Source organism: Hevea brasiliensis, chromosome 5, assembly GCF_030052815.1.
Source record: "Hevea brasiliensis isolate MT/VB/25A 57/8 chromosome 5, ASM3005281v1, whole genome shotgun sequence".
NCBI classification, from domain to species: domain Eukaryota; kingdom Viridiplantae; phylum Streptophyta; class Magnoliopsida; order Malpighiales; family Euphorbiaceae; genus Hevea; species Hevea brasiliensis.
The window spans coordinates 16298620-16305815 of NC_079497.1; the positions used below are offsets into that span (position 1 = coordinate 16298620).

The 7196-nt window shown below is 31.1% G+C and overlaps 1 long non-coding RNA gene across 1 annotated transcript; it reads right to left on the reverse strand.

Moving 5' to 3' along the window:
• Positions 1–1927: 1927 nt before the first annotated feature.
• On the reverse strand, positions 1928–6825 carry LOC110633328 (uncharacterized). Its single transcript, XR_002490807.2, has 3 exons — positions 6672–6825; positions 2601–2708; positions 1928–2457 (listed from the first exon to the last, which is right to left on the reverse strand). It is a non-coding gene; the product is annotated as an uncharacterized LOC110633328 (long non-coding RNA).
• Between the last annotated feature and the right edge of the window lie 371 nt (positions 6826–7196).

Below are 7196 nucleotides of genomic sequence, written 5' to 3' on the forward strand. Positions count from 1 at the left end.
CTATTTCTCATGATTGTGTACACATAATATTTTGAGTGAATGATAACAGGAAAAGTCTTTGGAGGCGTTATTGTAGACCATGATGTGATAAACATATATTATGTACCTACTATGGTAAGTTGCTAGTATTGTGGTATATGGAAGGAAGTATGTGATTAAACAATGTACAATTGCCATAACTCATACTTAGTAATTTATTATAGGAAGATAATTATGAAGTACATTATGGATCTAAACGAGTTGAGTGTAAATGGGTCTTTAAGACCAAGCGTGACTCGAATGGCAAAATCAAACGATATAAAGCAAGACTTGTTGCCAAGGGTTATACTCAGAAGGATGGTGTTGACCATAAAGAAACATTTTCGCTAGTCTCAAAGAAAGACTCACTAAGAATTATCTTGGCATTAGTGGCTCATTATGACTTAGAGTTGCACCAAATAGATGTGAAAATAGCCTTTCTAAATGAAGAACTTGAAGAGGAAGTTTATATGGACCAACCTAAAGAGTTTCTCAGTTGTAAAAAAAGGCCATATGGTGTGTAAACTTAAGAAATCAATAAACATACTTAAGTAAGCTTCCCACCAGTGGTATATTAAGTTTAATTATACCATAAAGTCTTTTGATTTAAAGAAAAAGTCATTAATCGATGTATATATATCTTAAGATCAATGGGAGTATGTTTATTTTCTTAATTCTATATGTTGATGATATTTTGTTTGCTGCAAATGATTTGGGCATATTACGTGAGACTAAAGATTTTCTCTCAATGAATTTTGAAATGAAAGATATGGGAGAGGCATCTTTTGTGATTAGAATAGAAATATTCCGTAATAGATCACAAGTACTATTGGGATTGTCTCAGAAAGCCTATATCGATAAAATTCTAGAGAGATTTAATATGCATAAATGTTCAGCAAGAATTGCTCCCATACAAAAATGGGATAAATTCAGTCTCAATCAATGTCCAAAGAATGATGTGGAACGTAAAGAAATGGAATCAATTCCTTATGCTTCAATTGTGAATAATTTAATGCATGCTTAAACCTGTACAATTCTTTATCCTGGAATTGATAACTAGAAAGCTACAAAGAAAGTTTTATGGTACCTGTAATGAACTAAAGATTTCATGCTCACTTACAGGATATATAATCATTTAGAAGTGAATGGATATTCATATTCAGATTTAGCTGGATGTGTTGACAATAAAATTTTATTTTGGCTACTTGTTCTTATTAGTTGAACGAAAAGTATTGTGGAAAAATGTCAAAAAATAGTCTGTCATTATTTCATCCATTATGTAAGAAAAATTTATGACATGTTTTTAAGTTATAATTCATACATTATGGATGCGGAATTTTATCTCAAGACTTGAGGTAGTCGCCACCATTAGCAAGCCCACCACAAAAAAAAAGGCCATCTGCAACGAAAAAATCCGTCGCAGATGGGCTAGTTTCCGTCGTAAAAGATTTTAACAACTAATTTATGACAGATAAGTTTTCGTCGCTAAAAGACTCGTTAGAAAATTTTGTGACCAAAATTGCTAGCTGTCGCTAATATTTAGCGACGAAATATGCCGTTACTAATATAAATGAAATAGAGAGGAATTTTCACGACGAAATATGTCGTCAGAAAATGTCGTCGCTAATTCGTCACAAATCTGTGTCTAATTTTGTCACTAAATTCGTCGCTAAAGTTATATGATCAGTCGATAATGCATAAATAATTTTTAAAATTTTAAATAATTTTAAAATTTCGTCACTAATTCGTCCCAAATCTGTCAAAAAAGTAACATTATTTATTATTAAATTTATTATTTTTTAATTATTCTGTTATTCCTATAGAACAAATTAATAAAAAAAATCCATAAATAAATACAATATATTAATTATGATTTTTCTAATCAACATAATTAAAATGCATATATTAATAAAGTTGTAAAATAATCCATACAAAGTAGCTAATATTAACAAAATGTAAGTTAAAATACAATCATATTCAGAAAAAGTACTATTAATATTCCACACATAATAATATCATTAAACGGAAACATAAATAGCATAATCAATTATCTAGATTATCCTATGGATTTGTGGAATCTGAAGCGGTTGGCTGTGAAGATGTTGGAAACTGAGTACCACTTGTAGTCTTTAACTCCTTTCGCACCTGATCAAGCATTTTAGCCATCATCTCTGCCCTCATTCGTGATGCTTTTTCTTTTATAAGTTGCTGAATTTCCTCTTGTGTCATCGCAGGCTGAGAAGATGACCCAGGATAAGCAGATGTGCATAATTGGGAGGTAGATGATCCACTTGTTTGAGATTTTGTAGAAGACCCAAAACCATACACCCTTCCTTTATTAAAGCCTCCAGATACTTCTATCCACTTATCCATATCAAATATTGGCATGAATTCAGAATTAGAACCATATTTCTCCACAATTGCACTTGTATAATCTTCCTAAACAAATGAAATACAGTAATATCTTATTAAATGAATGGCCAACACACATAACCTTACATTATAGTCCAATACAACTTAATGACAATGAAAATAAATTGGAAAAATATTGTGGTAAAATTAATATTTTCAAAGAAACTTACATCGACCCGTCGTGATTTGCCATCAATGAATACACCATTAGTACCCTTTTTGGTATGAGTTGCTCGAAATACTTCAATCTTATTTGGTGGCCTACCTAACTTCTTTGTCTACAAAATAAAAATTATCATATTGTGTAATCAACAAAATACACACTAAAAAATTTTACAACCAACAAAATGCATAACTATAAATAAAAAATAACTTAAATTAAAAAATTATACCAATCGATCCTTATGAATCTTAATTTTGATTGAACCACCAGCATGTTTTGTAATTGACCCATCTTTTACTGTCATTTTATTAATCTTAGCAGATTGTGAGTTTTTTCGCCACTCTGGAGAACTCCAATAAGCAACAAGCTCATTCCACACCTCTGCTTTCATCCAGTTTGGTCCTAGATTGTGCAAATAAGCAATATCACTTTTCTTGTGCTTCACTAACATTTCATTCCTGGCTCTGTTAAGAATATCATGGAATCTATCCTTCCCAAGCTTATCCCAAGCAAGATGCACATTCTGCTCTTCAGTTTCATCCCACATGTAACGACCCTAAAAATTTCATCCCACATGTAACGACCCTAAAAACAATTATGACTAATGTGGAAATCTGACATGTAATTTAATAGTTGAGATACAGTTGATAAGCGTGTATGATTATTGCAACCTTCCCATAAGGGAGTATCAATATCATGTAACAAGCCATAGAAACTTGAAGCATTTGGATTTGGTTCCTCTTGTTCAAGGCCCATGAAACAATTTTTCACTCCAGCTATATCCTCATCAAAATTCATTGCTTCCATAACCATACTTCTATAATTATTTGTATTGGTTGGTTGAGTCATATCATCAATCGAAGTACTAGAAGTTGGTAAGAATTAAATTCAGATGTGAAACCTTCACCATGCGCATCCCACTTAGTATATGCCCCAATAAATCCAAATTTATACAAGTGATAAGTGACATCAATTCTTTGTAGGTATTTCTTGCTCTTACATTTAGAACAAGGACAACGAATCTTGTTATTGGAGACAAGATCTACTTGTGCATAGGCAAAATTTAAAAAATACTCCACCCCAACCTTAAATTCAGGATTAAGGAAGCCATTGACATCTAATCGCTTATACATCCAACTACGATCTACAGACATGATGAATATTTTTTGAAATTCAAACAAAAGTGGAAACAATAATTAAAAAATAAAAAATAAATTAGCAACAAAAAATTAGAGGATTGATAATATATTTGGATTAACACAAATTAAGCATTCATATTTATATATGTGTGTGTTTGGTGAATTAGGAACTTTTGGTGAAGTAGGAAATTGAAGCAAATCAACTTATCACTTAACAAAAGTCTGAGAGAAGATGGGAAGAAAGAAGCTAAGGATATTGAGATTGGAATGCACTAAGGCAAGGCAACTAAAATATTCAAAGAGAAAAGTTGGAATTTTAAATAAGGCTAGAGAACTTGCCACATTGTGCGATGTTGATCTCTTGCTCCTCATGTTTTTCAAATTAACCCTAAAATAAACTTAATACTACTAAGCTAAAATTAGTATGACTGTATATAAGAGTTTTGCTTAAACTTCAATGGGTTTTGGCTGTTGCAGAGAATTGAGTACAGTTTTAGAGAGACTGTCAAATTTGACTGTTGAAGAACAAGAACAAAGGTGTGGAGGCAGATTCTGTTTGGTTATTGTGTTAATAATTATTTAAAATTGGGGCTAATTAATGAAAAAATTTAACATTTTAATGTGTTTAATTTGACATTTTCATTATTCAATTGCTAATTTTTGCGCTTCCTGAATGTATTCAGGAGAATCTACACCATGAAGGTAAGAAATAAGATTTAACACATTTTGATATTATTTTTCTAATTTTTTTAATATTTTATTTTATTTTATTTCATTTTTTTGAAGTTACTAAAGAAAAAGTACTCAAAGGCCAACTCAACAGTTGGTATAGGAAACATTTTACTTGACAGGCATAGGTACTTCCAATAACATAAGACTGTGAAGTTTGAAGTTTAAGTGTTAATTATATTTAAAAAAATGAAAATAAAAATTAAATTAAAAAAATAAAAATAAAAATAAAAATCTTTTTACTTTATTTATGCATATAATCCATGAAGTTTACTTTTTTTTTTCCCTCTTACCATGATTTGCAGAGCTGAAGCAGTGAAAGTATTAATTATTAACAACATAATATCACTTACCATAATATTAAGAGAATAAATTTTGAAGAATGTTAGTTAACAACATAACTAAATCTCAATTTAAACATATTTTTGTTTGATATGAGTATGACTGCCTAGTACCTTGGCATGATGATAGGCACAGATAGCAAATTTAAGAACTTCATGATTTTTCAGAATAAAAGTATATTTCCTCCCATTATAAAGCTTTCTGTAATAAGAAATGCATAGACACATCTTTATTTTTCCTTTGCATGTTAACTCATAAGTACTGCCATCCTGTTTGTTCAATAATCATCTTTCTCATACAGTAGACCTTGAATGGTATTAGATTTGCACATAATGAAATTCTGATTTCTAGTTTTGAGTTCTTCCACTTCTATTCAAGAATTATCAAGCAAACTTACATGGTGTGAAAAACCAAATACATAGGCCACACTAACTAGTTTTATGCCAAACAGAGGACCAAATTATATCACTAATATTCATCCAATATACAGTAAAAATGTATAAAACCTACAAAGAGTTATACCGGCAACATTTCAAGCTCCTCATCATTTAAAAGAAAACCTTATTAATGAAAAGGACGTGTTAAAATGATTAAAAAAAAACATTGCCATAAATCTCATACCTAGCTATTTTTCACAATAAATCAGTCACTACTCTGACATAAAACCTTGTTTGGCACTGCATTTTCAGTTGCTCATCAAAGTTGCTTTTTAATTTTTACTTTTTTTTTTTACTGCTACTGGTGGACAATGATTTGGTGAAAGCTGGAAAATCTAGCTTTTCCAAAAACATGGTCTAACAAGCACAAGCTGCAAAAAGCAGCCTACAAATAGGCCTTAAATCACCAAATAGGCACATAAAAATTACAAAGCCAACTCAAAAGGAGCCCTCGAGGCTTAACTATAGAACTATGTTTCCTAGCCTCAAGTACTTTTTTGTTTTTTGAATCAAGCAAATGCCAAAATTAAATTGACTTATCACCATTAAAAAAAAGGCTATTCTTAATAACATAGGGAATGAGATTTTTAAATATAACACAATATATTTCTTAACAAGAAATGTTAAAATGGATGGAAACAACTCTTTGTCTACATTATCTAACATATATCAATAGTTAACAATCATAATAAACAACCATATAATGAATGAAAGGAAGAAAGCAATAGCATATTTTGTAATCAAAATTAGTTCACTAAAAATTTTATTTCGCATGCATAGCATGGCCATAATCTTCCTGTCTACCAATTGAGCTACAATTGAATGAAGCATATCATGTGACTGAAGCAATTGAATTGAATTATAACAGTCAATTTAGATGGTAGTGTGTAAATAAAGAACATTAGAAATCACCACTGAATAACTTTGGAACTACTTTAGATGGCACAAGTCCCTATAATATTTACTTCCACTGATTACCAAAAGCCCAATACCCTATATGCAATTCCTACTGTATCAGAACAAAAAATGCTTGAACAAGTTTAGTTTGAACAAGTTTCCAGAAAAAAGAAGAGGCTGAATATTATTTAGGATAAAAACCCGATTCCTTAAATGCCATTCCAAATACAAGTCAGTTCATCTACAACGGAAAATCTTGAAAACTCCAAACACAGCGTAATATCCATTCTAATATATAATGGATAATCAAATTCACACAGATCATTCAAGTTAGGCACATTTTTTAATTCCACAACAAAAAAAGCTTAATAGCAAGAGTGCAATCGCAATCATTAGTGAACTGGATTATCAAAGAACCAACTCTAAATTGTAGAAGAGAAAACTCCAATGCCTATACAATTTTAATTTAATTAAAAATCAGACTAGTCTAATCTAAAACTAAAATCAAAACAAAATTAAAACCAACTTATTTACCTGTTAAGCATTGAATCGAGAAGCAGGAACTTGAGAATGACAGTTGGGCTTTGTGCACAATCTACGACGGTGACCTGCGATGGCAACGGCTGTGGTGGATTGTCACAAACAGAAAGAGGGAGAACTCCTTACTACCCAGAAAGAGAGAGGAAGATGCGTTTTGAAAGAAAAGCGATAAAATGTGGTTGTCGACATTAGGGATTTAAGTCTTAAAATCCAAACTTTCTGACAGATTTCTGACGAAAATATTGTCCGTCACAAATTTCATTTATAACCCGTCGCTAATTAGTTTAATATTCGTCGCTATTCCCTTAAATTGATACCTGTCACTGATCCGTTGAAAGTCCGTCCCTAAAAGAAATTTTTTCTGACGGATTTAATTCCGTCGCAAATTTCGCCTCTGAAACAACTATTTTTTTGTGGTGGCCGTGAGAATTCATTCTGATAATTCCGTAATAGTATTTTCTCCATAAACGACAAATTTGCCAAATGTACTAAGCACATAGAATTAAAGTATTTTGTTGT